Source organism: Alligator mississippiensis, chromosome 2 (assembly GCF_030867095.1).
Source record: "Alligator mississippiensis isolate rAllMis1 chromosome 2, rAllMis1, whole genome shotgun sequence".
NCBI lineage: Eukaryota > Metazoa > Chordata > Crocodylia > Alligatoridae > Alligator > Alligator mississippiensis.
This window is the reverse complement of record NC_081825.1, coordinates 65,530,854-65,544,922: the sequence shown is the minus strand read 5'-3', so window position 1 is coordinate 65,544,922 and position 14,069 is coordinate 65,530,854. Positions and strand designations below refer to the sequence as shown.

The following is a 14,069-nucleotide window of genomic DNA, read 5'->3' as shown; positions in this document are numbered from 1 at the left end:
CCTGTGCATCTCCAATTATTTCATTGCTACTAGCTTGGTTTGCAAGGGTAAAACTAGTATTTTAGTTTCCAGCTCTGAATTGGAGAAAAATCTACTAAGTGTTTAGATGATTTCCTATACAGATCAGTAGTATGCTGACCGTGTAGATTTAGATGTGCTTTAAGACTTGCTGAAATCCTGTTTTAGGTGGAAGCTATTAAAACATTTTGGGGGTATGTAGTTACACTCTGAAGAAAATCCTTGGTGGGTTGTTTTTTTTTAATGTATTTGATAGGTTTTTGTTGTTTTGAAGAAACTTCTCAGTTTTGGATAAGGATATATCTGAAGCTTTTGAAAATATTCCTTGGTTACTTATGCTGTTAGAAATGTCTGTGTGTGTCTCACCCTAAAACTCTCCTGTCATTATAAAATTTTTGTCATTGTGCTTCGATCTGTTCAGGTATTTAAAAGCTGACCACAAGTTCCTTTTGCAAAGTTAACATGAAGGGTTTTGTTTCTATCAAGGAGTAATTTTACAAGAGGAGGAACAAAGTTTGTGAAAACAGATACTTTATTCTGCATAGCCTACATGTTGTAAATTACAGTCTCTAAAAAGATGGCAAGAAGAAAATGACTCCTTGCTAACCATTGAAAATCTGAATTATCTGTTTCAAAGATGGAGCCAGTTAACAATGCTTTAGTGGAGAGAAATTGATAAACACTGTTGTAGTGGAGCTGGTTCAGCAGTTTAGACATGTGCCTCCTTTAAAGCCAAGAATACTGTTTTTCAGCCTCAGATTTGCCTCCCAAGCCTGGGTAAACCTTTCAGTAGTTAGATATGCTTACAGCAAAAGAAATGTGAAAGAATAGGATTAATTGTTTGCCACGTTTGATCCTTTGTTATCAGTTGCATTTTGGGTTCTCTGATCAGATGGGCCTAGCTCTGTATTAGGATGCATGTTATAAATAAGTAGGTGAAATGGTGGCTATAAAGGATCCACTACATGTTTAAGAAATCCAACATGTGATGTTTGAGAACCAGATTGTTTCTTTGACTGTCCACATGGAATCAGTCCTTGGTGTGCATGTGTTCCATGTGCCCAAGATTTGGATCATTTTGTTCAGCAAAATGTTGGGATAGTTTCTGGTAGCTTGGTGACCTTGCATACCACCACCAAGAGCAAAGCAGATTTAAAGATCCCTCTGTTCCTTAATAAAACTTAAGTTTTATTAAACAAATGTTTCCCTTTATGAACCTTCCCCCCCCCCCCCCCCTTGCTTCTCCCCTAAATTCTCTTGTTAGTCTCCTCTCCAGGTCTAACCAAGATTGTCTCCACTTCCTCTCTTACAAAGCATCTAACATTTGTTTGTTTGGCCTGTCCAGAAGTCTAAGTTTCTGTCTTTTGGTCTTAATTCAGCATTTTCCACTGGCTTTAGTGCCAGTACCTTATCCTATATCATAATTTCATAACACTCAACTTCAAAATAAGTATTGAGTCTTCTGTTTATACTACAAATCTGTCTCCCTCCACAATAAAATAAAACCATTTGTAGCCAAAGGCAGGATCCTTTACCTTTTGTGTTTTGAACTTCTATTAATGATTGTATATCTGCTACTTACCTCTTGCAACCTTTAAGATGACCAGTTTCCATATTGTATTCCTGGAGCGTTATACTCCACCTCAGTAGTTCCAGCACGTGACCTTTTTGTTCATTTGTAGCCAGAGAAGAAAGCGCTAAGTAGTATAAGTCTTAGCTGGGACCTATTCCTGCAGCTCTTTCCAAGCCCCCTGCCTTGATGACCTCATCAGGGCACAGAACTGGGACCTGCCACTGACCAGGGTAGTTCCCAGCCCTGCTCCATGCTCACAGAGCCGGGCAGGGAACAGGTTCCCCAGCTTCTGCCAGCAGGGAGCTTCTAGCACCAACTCTGCAACTGCACGGCCAGTGCTGGGAGATTCTTATCTCCCAGCCTGAGCTTTGTGGTGACGGGGTTCAGGCTAGGAGACCCTTATCCCCCAGTGCCAGGGCTGGTGCTGGTGCTGGGAGATCCTTATCTCCCAGCCTGGGACCCAAAGTCATGGGGCTTAGGCTGGGAGATAAAGATCTCCCAGCGTTGGCCCTGTGTGGAGCTGGCACTGGGAGATAAGGGTCTCTTCCTCCTCCTCCCCCCCCCCCCCCCCGATTTGCAATGGGAAAGTGGGGGCTCTGAGATGAGGCCAGGGGCACCATATGCTCACATGCTACTGCCCCAGTACTACTGCACTTGCCTTTTGCTTTCTGTGTTCAGTGCCACACTGTCCCCATGGTTTCCCCCCCCCAGGCTGAAAGCAGCAGCTGGAGGGAGGGGAAGCCCAGAGCTAACAGCAATGAATTCATGCAGTCAGAGAAATAGGGGGAACAGCAGTTGAGCAGAAGCCTGGGGGCTGTAACTTAACCTTGGGTGGGCTTCATGAGTGACCTCTTGGACAGGCATCTGGGCCTTAGAAGCTCCCTTATTCTTTCTATTCCTATGCCTTTGGCTGATGTCAAAGCATGAGTAAAAGAGTAGTTCAGTCCCTTTACAACCTTTAATGCTTTTGCTGAGCAGGCCAACTTCTGTTTTTGGCATCACAGAGTTGTTATTCCTCTGTGGACTGATGCCTATACTTGCTTAAATGATTGGAGAATGTAATCCCTGGCTTTATACAGCAAGGCAACTGATTTCTTCCCCCCTTTCCCCTTCCCTGTATTTCAGATTATCCCATAACCCCTGTTGCAGGTATTTGACTATCATAAATAAGTTCCCTGCTGCATATTAAGAACTAGACTTCACCGGGTTTCTTCCTAAAGTTGGGCTAGAAACCCAGCTGGGCCAAGAAAATGAGTGCTTGCCAGGGCCTGAAGCAGGCTGAGAGGAAGCAGGCACAAGCCATCCTCTATTGACCACCTAGAGTAAGGCAGTGATTGTCACCCAAAATATGGCTAATTTGCCAGGTGGCAAGATAACCAAGTAATCAACTGTTCCAATGATGGGTGTCGTAAGCCAAACCTTGCTAGGCAAATGCCCATCAGAAAGGGAGCTGGAGCGGAAGTGGAGTAAATGGAATGCAGATTTTGATAGTGAATTTGGAGAAGGAGATTTCTCATTCAGGACTCCCATCTATTTCTATTTCCTGGTTATACAGGAAGAGTTGCTGTAAGGCTCAGAAACTATGGGTGAATATAGCCTGCCAGGTGTATGCATAGTCCTTCAGTCCCTGACCCCTACCTACCCTGACTTTTGCTTGTTTTCTTTTATTCTGTCAGCACATGGCAGTAGGAGAAGGGGAAACATGTTTATCTCCATTTCTGTGATGCCATTCAGGGCTGTTGCAGTCAAATTTAGTCATGCTAGTAGTAAAAATGCTACTTCTGTGGGCAAGGGAAGGCTTCTAACAATGCCTATGTGCAGTTATGCTGCTGTTACAGTGTTGCTAGATGCTGCTCCTTTTTCCTTTTGGTTCTGTCCTGTGATCTTGTTGCTTAGCGCTGTCTTGCCCACAAAAAATCCCTACAGGACAGCGGTGCTGACTTAGTGAAATCTAGCAGTTGAGGTGACCTGCATCAGTTGTCAATGTACTGAGGGACAAAATGTGAGTGTGTTCATGAAATCAGGTTTTGGGGGGTGGGAAACGAGGCCTGGTAATGGCATGTGCACTGGTAGCCTGCTGCACTTCACCTATTGCATTGTACAATGTGATGAATGCAGTAGACAAATGTTAGCTTCATAACCTGAGGATTAGCATGGTTTTGATACGACTGGATCTTCTGTACCTCTTGGCTTACAAACTGTCTTCCACCCTCCATTGCCCTGCCCCCATGCACACCATTTCCAGGCAGTTGTAAATTCAGGCTCAAATATTTTCTTCTTTAGCAAATTTTCCTATATGGATCATATTAAGGCATATCAAAATGGCTAGGGAATAGTCATCTGCTATGGAAACAGTGTATTTTTTTGGTAGGGCAAGGTAGTGGGAAGAGGAGTGTGAGATGATACAGTGAAAAGTGCTGTTGGCTGCATTTGAACTAGTACTGGTACCCTGCAGCCAAGGGCTTGTTTCCCTGAGCTGACCACTTTACTGAAATTGTACATGCAGCTACTGGTCTCTGTCCTCGTTTCCTTTTGTGATGCAGAAGTTGGGCACTGTTCATCAAAGTGTATGTGGGTTAAGAGTTGCTGAGTGTTGCCAAGGGGCTAGACTGTCTAATGTATAAAGTCTCTGTGGTACCATTAGTACACAATAAGGGATTTATAATATGACAGTTACTCTAGAATAACTCCCCAGATACATACTTTTAGTGTGCCCTAAGTGCAAGGCAACTTAATTGACTTTGGCAAAACAAAGCTGTCCAGAGGCTATTCAAGTTTGCTCCATAATTTTAAAAGCGTATGGTTTTTATCTGCTTGTCTTATTAATACTTTTGTATGTCTCAGGAGTAGAGCTAGGACAAGGAAAGTAAAGGGGTGGGGATGTCAATGAGAGATCTCTAGCTTAAGAAATTCAAACACTGTCTCTTGCTGAACCATCCTGTGTGAAAGGAGTCTGTCTGCATGGTGGCTTATCAACATGCACAGCTTTCAGATACTTGCTTCTGCAGTGTTGAGCAATTGGGATTACACCCTGCTGCCTCACTTCAGAGCCCTAACAATCAACCCTGTACTTCCTGAGGCTAGCACTGAACCTGGGAATCTTAAATTCCTTACCATCTACTGCTGATTGTAGCTGTGTAACCCACTGACACTGGGTTCAGGTTCTCAGTAGTGATTGGTCCTCCCTTAATCTCAGCTACTACAGATAAGTGTTAGGATCTTGAGGAGTCTGGTTCAAAGGATGCTATTGACCCAGTGGTTCTTCCTCACTGCACATAACTTACTATTCCAGTTCTTTTCAAATTGACTTTGCTGTAGGGGGATGTTTTATGAATAGAGTTCATAACTACCCTAGTAAAACATGGCTTTTGATGTGCAACAGAAAAATGTCAATTTTGCTCATTTGTCATACCATCAAGTTTGAAGGCAAGCCAGTGCTCACTGCTTAAATACTACACAGAAGGATGCTCACTCATTTTCCATTGGAATAACTTAAATGATAGGCAGTAAAAGATGGCAATAGAGTGGTGGTAGAAAAGTCATGATACTGTGACAAGAACCTGGAGGGCAGCATGGTCTAATGGAAATGGCACTGGACTGGGAAGCATGGGATTTGAGGTACTGCCAGCTGGGCTGCTGATCTACTAAATGGCCATAGTAAGCATTCCATTTCTTTGTAAAACCTCCATCTTATTCTAGATATGCAAGCTCATTAGGGGCAGGGAATCTCCTCTTTCCCTGGCCCCAACATAATTTTGGTCTTACTCGGATCATGTCATACTGCTGAAGGTGTACAAGACAAACATTTTTGCAATTAGTGTCAGCACTGCTGACTTTCAACAGCTGTAAGCTGTGCATCATGAGGCCAAAAGTCTCTCTTCACTTCAGATTCTGAACTAGATTTCCATTGTGATGTGACCAGGCAGGAAAAACATTTCAGTTTCATCTTTCAAGATTTTTGGAATAAATGGCTAATAACTGATGTGAATGACTTAAAAGATTTTATTTTTTCCAGCAGCAATTTTGCAAGGTACAAAAATACATAATGCTGTTCACAGAGTACAAACAAAAGCAACAAGCTCCTCTAATCTTTGTGCAGTATCTGTTTGTTTAGATTTGGTAATATGTATTTGGGTGTCTTGGAGCCATGGCTGTCAAGTCATTATCTAAAATAGTTCTGAAGCAGAGCTCTAAGCGTTGACTTCCGGTAGCTGTTTGAGAGTTTAACTGATAGGACTAAAGACCAGGAAACAATAACACTGCCCCGGTGGTGAGCTGAAAGCATACCTGACCCTCATGATACTGTTTTGTAACCTTGCTTCTTGCTCAAATGCAATTCTGAAGGAAGGTGAGAGCTTTTATTTTGTGTGAAATGAAAGTTTCTCTATGAAGTTACTGTCATAGCCTGTGAATGCTTCTACACAATAAGAAATATAAGAAACTCTAGTAGTAAGTCAGTCATCCTCAAAACATACCTTCTATATCCACTTTTTGGCAATCAAAACACCTGTAGAATCAGGCTCACTGAAGGATGATTGTGGACCAGTCCGACCTTGGCTACAGCTGAGCCACCATGAAGTAACTACACTGAAATCCTTGGCATTGTACAGATATAAATAAGATAATTGGTCCATTGTTTCTTCCTTTCAACAACTCAGTATTGCTTCATTAATATCACTTCTTTAACCTACATCTTCAAAACACTTCTTCCATCTCCCTTCTCCCCAGCTTTTTCAAATAGTATCTGCCACAGTTCTGCTTTAACGTCTATGTGCAATGCTCAACATATTTTCTTAAGGCAGTTGTTGTCCTGTAGAAGTTACCTTCCTGAATAGGACCTGTTTTAGGCTTCAAATGTAGGCTAAAGATAAACAAAAGGCTGCAACATTAGGAGGCCACTTCTTATCCCTTACTTATTTCTTCCTGTACAGAATATACATGGTCAAGTAGGGGGAGGCTCTGCTTCTACAGCTAAGCCGTCTCTACTATCTGAACAAGTTTGGCTTTCTCTGCTATGCTGCCATGTAGACATACCCTAATACATGGGACAAGTAGTAGAGAACAAGTGAGAAATTAATCACCAGCCCAAGGGACTTAAGGTGCCCTACTCTCAGGCTTTCCTACTGTTTGTTAGTCAAATCACAGAGCATTACTGCTAATAAAAGACAGGAACTAAATACATCAACAACTGAATGGAGGTTGTTCTTGTTTTCACTGAGGCAGTAACAGAGATCTGGATGTAATGAAGAATTTTGTACTGCAGTGTCTAACTTGTAGATCAAAAAAATCCCAAAACTGCCTGTTGAGTTGACAGTTGCTGGATCTAGTCAACAGAATACAATCTGCACAAAGGAGCTACGCTAAGATATTCTTTATATGAACCAAGTAAGGTGCTCACTGTGTCCTTGTAAAACATGACTGCCACTGGATAAGGGAGGTCTCAGTGAGCAAAGCACTTGTGGTTTCATTGCATCTCCACAGCCAAACAGGATACAAAACGGATGGCAGAAGCAGGGTACAAACTTCTCCCCCCGTGCCCCTAAACTGCCAGCTATAACTAAAGTTTCTGCTCCTCTGTGATCTCTTTTTGTCCTTATGAAGAAATTCCTTTGTGCACAGTGTCACAGCTTTTATGGGAGATGATTAGGACTCTCTCAAAGGTAAAAGGTAGGTTCAAACCCACTCCACTGAGCCTAGGGCCCTTATTTGCTGGATGAGTTCTCCCACCACTAGCCCACTACATAAGAGCTGGGCTCCTTCAGCTGTCTTTAAGAAAGTGGCTGTAAATGTATTTTGCAAGAGGCCTGATTGTGCCAGGTCAAACCCCTTCAGAAAATTTAAGCATTGGAATCCCAAAACTGAGCAAAACAATGAGGTTTTATGCAGGCGGTAGACACCTGTAAAAGCAGAATGGCAGGCACCTCAGGAACTTCCAGGTCAAACACTAAATTTTTTTTTTTTTTTTAAAGATATAAGCAACTGTAGCACAGGAGTTTGAAAAACCTTTGTGACTGTAGTTTGGTGTCACTTGTACTCAAAATGTAATTTAAAATGCTTTTTCTTATACTCAGGCACAAATTGCCAATGGGAAGAGATGATGGACTATGCAATACATGCTAGTTATTGCACAGTTCCCTAGAATCAGCCCTGAAACACTGACAATGCTGAAAAAGCTGAACACACTATCCATAAAGTAATTTTAAATTACCTCACTGAAATAATTTTTTTTTATTTGCTGGTAAGTTATGGGCCATTTACTTCCATCAATGTTTGCCACATTCTAAAATGATTGCTGAAGTATTATTACAGAGTGAGGGTAAAACCTTTTTGCATAAACTTATATTTATATTGATTCAAAGGCATGAGCTTTGAAGTAGGCTGTTGCCTACAAATGCTTATGCCTCTCTGAACCAGCTAGTCTCTTGGAACCAAGAGTGACTGGTGCCTCCTGAATCTAGGGGGGGAACCTGTAGAAGCCACCGAGCCTGTTGGGGACACACACACCAGCCCTACTGACAGCATCAGTGTCAGCCATTGGGGGGCATGTGCACCCCCTACCAGTCGCCTATGCTTGGAGCTGCTCAAATTAAAGTGCCTGCAGTGTCGCATGTATCGGTGTTCCCATGCTAAAAAATGGGGGTGGAGGTGTTTTAACTAAAGCTCAGTGGCCCCCCCCCCTTGCCATTTTTCAACGTGGGGACATTGAAGCATGTGATGCTGGAGTCTGCTGGACTGAGGTAATTACCATGCTCCAGCAGACTTGATTAACTGAGTCTGCTCCAATGTGCAGAAATTACAGCATGTCAAAGCAGCCTCACTGCACATATATAGGTGCCCTAAGATGCCATCCTGACCTGCCTTCTGCCTGACTTCAGACAAAACACAGCTAACCACCTCCCTTAATTTTTAGTAAGTGCCATTAAGCTACATAAATAAGGATGGAAGAAGAAGGTTAAAGATTATTTTGCCTCTACTATGTATATGATAGATTTGCTGCACAAAGCATTTAATCACATATATACTACATTAATAGCTGTTAAGTTTGTACACCAAAATATGTAGAAACACTTACAAAAATGATTTCAGCCCATACACTACACTGGGACCAAGATAATCAAGGGACATAACAGAAACAGTGGTTAAGAGTACTGTGCTAAGTAGCATCATGCACTAAAACATGAGCAGTTTTAACCACATTCTTCCTTCATCCTGGCAGTCTCAGATTTTGATTAAAGACCTTCTGTCCTTAACTTTTGACTTATGCCTGGAAAGACTTCAAACATTTACTAAAAATGAATATATTTTTTAAGAAGGCTAGCTTTCATTCATCTAATACATTCAACTTCCGTACCAACATTTGTGTGCTAGTTTAGTTTTACTTGAAAACTAATCTCTGAACTGTAGACTGCAATCTAACTATTTTCAAAATCCCCTCTCTTCAAACATCTTTCAAGTATATATTGAAAACATGGCAGTACCTAATTTACAGTTATAAACTGATTTAATGGGAGCAGCTCATTAACATTTAGATTCTCTCTGTTCTTCATAAAAATAGTTTTACATTTGATGAGATTTTAGAAGTTACAACAAAACATTTCAGTTATATAATTTGAGTACAGGATCTGTGTATTTACTTCCTGTTTTACTCTACTAATAGTTTATTCAACCTATTCACAAACCTGAGTATCTAGCAATATATATAGTTGTCTCCATATGCAGTAACTTAATTGCAATTTAGTTATGGATCCAGATCCGCCTGGCTAGACTCTTATGCTCATCCTGTAACCCACTGAAATTACGTGTCAGAGGTGTGCAGGGGTGTCTATACATAGCAAATTTGAAGCCATATTTTACAAAAAGTAGCCTATGGATAAGGTTCCATGTCTACAACATTTTCAGGTTGTTTCAATAAGTATACAGCATGTTGTTCATACATGTAAAAAACAAAACAAAACTAAACCAAGTCTTACATATTGCAGCCTGACAAAGTGCCTAGCAAAGTTATGTAAAACACAGGATTCAATGTAATCTGACAGCCAACATTATTATGCTCTTGCTCCAGATACCAAAAGTCCTCACAATTGCATTGTAACAACGTAATTGCTGAACCATAGAGTTTTTTTTTTTAAATAACTCAATTTTCCATCCCACATACAAAGCAAAGTAGTGCCCAAGCCAAGACCATACTCGGAAACAATACCCTAGTACTGGATCACCTCATCTTATAAAAGGTGGCAGAGGGATACTCTGCAAAGAACTCCACAGCCTTCCCCTAAAATGGTTCTTAATGGGGAGAGAGGGGGTAAGGGAGGTGGAAGGTTGATGTTACAGAGGCTGCTGATACCTTCTCCATGGAAAGTAAGGGTAAGAGATCTATGTTTGGGTACAACTCCTTACTAGGCCAGCCACATTAAACAGAATTCCACCTTCTCAGTATCACATGATATGTAGGTAAGTTCAATGCACGCTTCTGTGAAAGACAAACCCCCAGCTCAATAATTATGTGAAAACAAGTAAGAGTATACAAATACAACAACATTAGGACCTGAAGATATATTCATTTGCTACTTCTGACCAGCCTTTAAATAAAACACTGATACAAAATAAGCTCTTGGCAGAATAACACTGAACAAAGAATGTACCATGGAAACTCAATTTCAGAATGTTTATGTGCATCACATAAACCATGTGCTAACTTCAAAGACTAGTTTAAAAATATTACATTTAGGCATCATATTCTGGCACTTCTGGTAACAGAATCTGAGCTGTCTTCAGATCAGTAAAACAAACAAACAAAACCAAACCCTACCTTTATATAAAAAAACCCAAATGTTAAAACTATGAATTGAAAATATATCAAAACTGTTAGTCCATGTCAGATCAACCATTATCACTTTAAGAAGAATATTTTAAAAAGTGAGCCAAAGGAAAAAATTTGGCCTAATCTGGAATTACTTGCTGTAAGAGAGGTATAATGATAATGGTTTTCTGAAACAGTGCCGAAACAAAAACGTAACAATAATATATTCCGATTTATTCCAGTTCCTGTCATCTAAACAGTTTCGTTCAGAAAGTTTTCTTCCTGCGATTATAAATATACAAAGTAACTTCAAATCATTTTAACAGAGGAAGGTGAAGGGGAACTTGTTGCGTGAGACCTGCTGTTCTGACAACCATTTTATCTCCTAACTCATATATTGTTAAATGAGCAAGACCAGAATGGAATGGGTTTAAAGTTAAAACTGTTTAGCCTCACTTACTCCTATAGAGGAGCAGAAAAACATAAAAGTTGTATCAGAACAGTTAACAGCAGCAGAATTGTTCTGTCTGTCCACACTTTAACATAATTCTGTAATCCAATTCAACTTTCTATGGAGTTCCAAGGACTAAATCTGCAGATCTGCTTCATCTGTGTACCAATTCCATAACCTCAAGTGTCATTTTTTTTAAAGCTTTCTTTCTAGCTAGTCTAGAAAGTATAAGCAAACAATTTTAAGAACTGTTTTGTGATTAGCATGATTACCATGCATTTTATGTAAACATTTTGCAGTACCATTAATGAAGTGCATAAAAAGGCACAAGATTTGTGTCACCGAAGCTTTCTTGGCTTTAGAAATTGATACATCTTTTAAAATCCGTCTGGTAAAAACTCTGATCCTATGAAAGCCAGTATCTGATTTTGAAAATGTACACATCTGGTTTAATTGAAAAGTGTTTTTTAATGGGAATCAGTTTGGCTTTTGATCAGATGCTCAATGTCCCTGCTATAGTATAAACGCTATGTTTTGACAACAAAATATAGTCTTCTTGTATGTACATACCATTACTTTCTGATAATGCAATAGGAAATGCAGGAAAGACAAAGGTAAAATCATTATCATGCCATAAGAAGCAGACTGGTTTTGGGTAATGGTGTTTCTTGAAAAACACAATTTAGAGTATGCTTTTTGGTTCAAGTGTTCCGTAAGCAATATTAAAACCGCACACTGTTTTTCTGTTATTTTCCAAATGAAAGCACAGAAACTGATTGCACGGTGCTATGCAGCTCTAACTGAAAGCCTTGATCTAAACACCAACCTTTAGAGAGCCCATTTTAATGTAGGCTTCTTATTCTATTCAGAATTAAGATTAACCCTGATAGTAAGCATACCATCCAGTCAGATAAGAAGTTATTCCAACAACTGAGTATTAGAATTCAATGGTGAGATCTGTCCATAGAAAATAAAGGGATGGACTTAGCAATCAAGTTACCAAAACATTCTAAAATATTTCAGTCAGTTTGGTTTCAAATCAGAATTAGGTTATTCAAGACTGAAATGAAAACATGGTACCTGATTAATCAGCAAGCTAGATAATCCTCAGTAATAACACATAATACTTTTTCCATGGATGAAGTCAGCAGTGCAAACTCAATCTTATTTATGGCCACTGTAATAGTTTGGTTTATATGCAAGGAATTTATATTTTTCTTGTGCTATCATAATAAAAGTAAAAATCAGTCACAGAATTTGCACAATAGTAATTTTTGTCCAACCCACTAGTCAATCTCAATTCTTATTTATAATACTCAGAATTTCCTTCATCATTTTAACAATAATTTGTGTAAGCTGAAACATTCTTTATACAATTCAAAAATGTCAATGTTTCAAGCAATGACATGGAGACAGCCAATGAGCTGTCAATATTTTTCAGAGCATATCCACGCAGGAGCAGACAGGAGCAGCTGGCCAACAGAGGCTGATTTCTGGAAGACATGCCTTCCTTCCATCAACAGCTTTATTTTGAACTGGAACAGAACATAAAATCCAAACACATTTTTAAAAGCACAGGGAAATTTAAGAATTACATTAATTATATTTTTTGCAGTAACTTACAAGGAAAAAAAGCCATATTTGAATATAATGTACAAGGATAATAAATCAACTAGAAACTGGCAAGAGCATGCCCTTCACATCAATCAGTTTCAGCCCATAATGATCAAAAGCTGCTATTATTTTGTGGTCCACTGTTATTTGAACTTAAACAATAATCTCAGTTCAGTTCCTACAGGTTATCTGCATAACTAAACAACTCCTGCTGCAAGAAATACTGATGTCAATCTTTTTTTGCAGTGTGAGTAGAAGAATGACTATATAGACTAACCTCCATTCCTGACTAGTGGTGCAATCAAGTTTATGGCACATTGTCAGGGATGTGGGTTACAGCCCAGGTGACAGAATGATACTTTGAAGAATTCAGTTTCCACTGTCAGCCCTGTGCCTGTCACATCCACTACATTTACTGTTTCTGAACTTTAGCAAGCAGAATATAGCAACTCAAAACAGTTTTACATAAATGAAACCTAGTCGACACAAATATACAGGTTTGCAATTAACAATAAAAGTATTAACCATGCAAAAATTTGCAATAGGCAGCCAAATAAAATTTGAATACAAGTCAGTGGTACTCAACCACTTTTTTTTGTTACTTTTCTAATGAATCTCCTGTCAGTGATTCATATAAAATTAGCTGCATCTCTGAGCTTTTAAGTGAAAGCTCAAAAAAATCACGACTCAATTAGTAAGATCAGAAAGCTAGTTAAGTTACTCATCCAATCCAGGAACAGGATCAATAGCATATGAATCATGCAAACAAAAACTAAAGCTCAAATATTGTTTTTTAACTAGCTGCTTGTCAGCTGTTTACACACAAGAATAATTCACTGAAAAAAGTCATTGAAATAAATCAGATTACAAATGCACTGAAAAAAATGCACACACTGTTCACAGAACATTTACAAGAAAGATGTGCTTAAATGTGTTAAATTATTGATTATGCATTATTTACTCAATAAATGTGTCTCATTGCTAATATTAATGTTGGGTAGGAGCTTTGAAAGCATAACATTTGTATGTTGGTAATTCTCATGGCTATGGGATTTTCTGTTTGTTGTTTCTTGCAGAGGCATAACATTAAAAGAACACACCTGGGGCAGTCCTCTCTCATCCTTCCCCCACTAGACTAAATGCAGGAGCAGCAACAAGAAGTGGCATGGGCAATGTGTGTCATTGAGGGTGACATATTTGTAACAGGGTGGGTTGACCCTTTAAGAGGGAATAGACAACCTTGTTATAGAAGCTCAGTTGTAGGTTATCTAATGATGAAAGAGTAATTAAAACCCCAGAGGAGAGAGGAGGAAGTTAGGGGAAGGAGCAACATGTGGAAGCAGGCAGACAGGACCCCAGATAAGCTGGCCACCAGCAAGCACCATGCAACAGTACAGGGTCAAAGCTAAAGGGCTTCTCCTTCCAACCAGAGAAGAGTTGAGAGTTGTATTTGCTTATTTGTTTGTTTAGCTCAAATTCCACATTTGGTATACAGGACTGGCTGAAGAGCTCTCAAAGGACCAAAGACAGCCTGCAAAGGCAGCAGGCAAGCCAACATACTTAGTGTTCTGGGAATCATAAACCTATAGAGCACCAGTGGAATTCATTGTCAC

The 14,069-nt window shown here is 39.7% G+C and overlaps 1 protein-coding gene across 1 annotated transcript in view; it reads right to left on the bottom strand.

Moving 5' to 3' along the window:
* Positions 1 to 5,575: 5,575 nt before the first annotated feature.
* Positions 5,576 to 14,069, bottom strand: part of ZDHHC2 (zinc finger DHHC-type palmitoyltransferase 2) — a 77,065-nt gene continuing 68,571 nt past the window's right edge. Inside the window, exon 13 of the mRNA XM_014594970.3 lies at positions 5,576 to 12,377. The gene's annotated coding sequence lies outside the window, so the exon portion shown is untranslated. The remainder of the gene's footprint in view (positions 12,378 to 14,069) is intronic.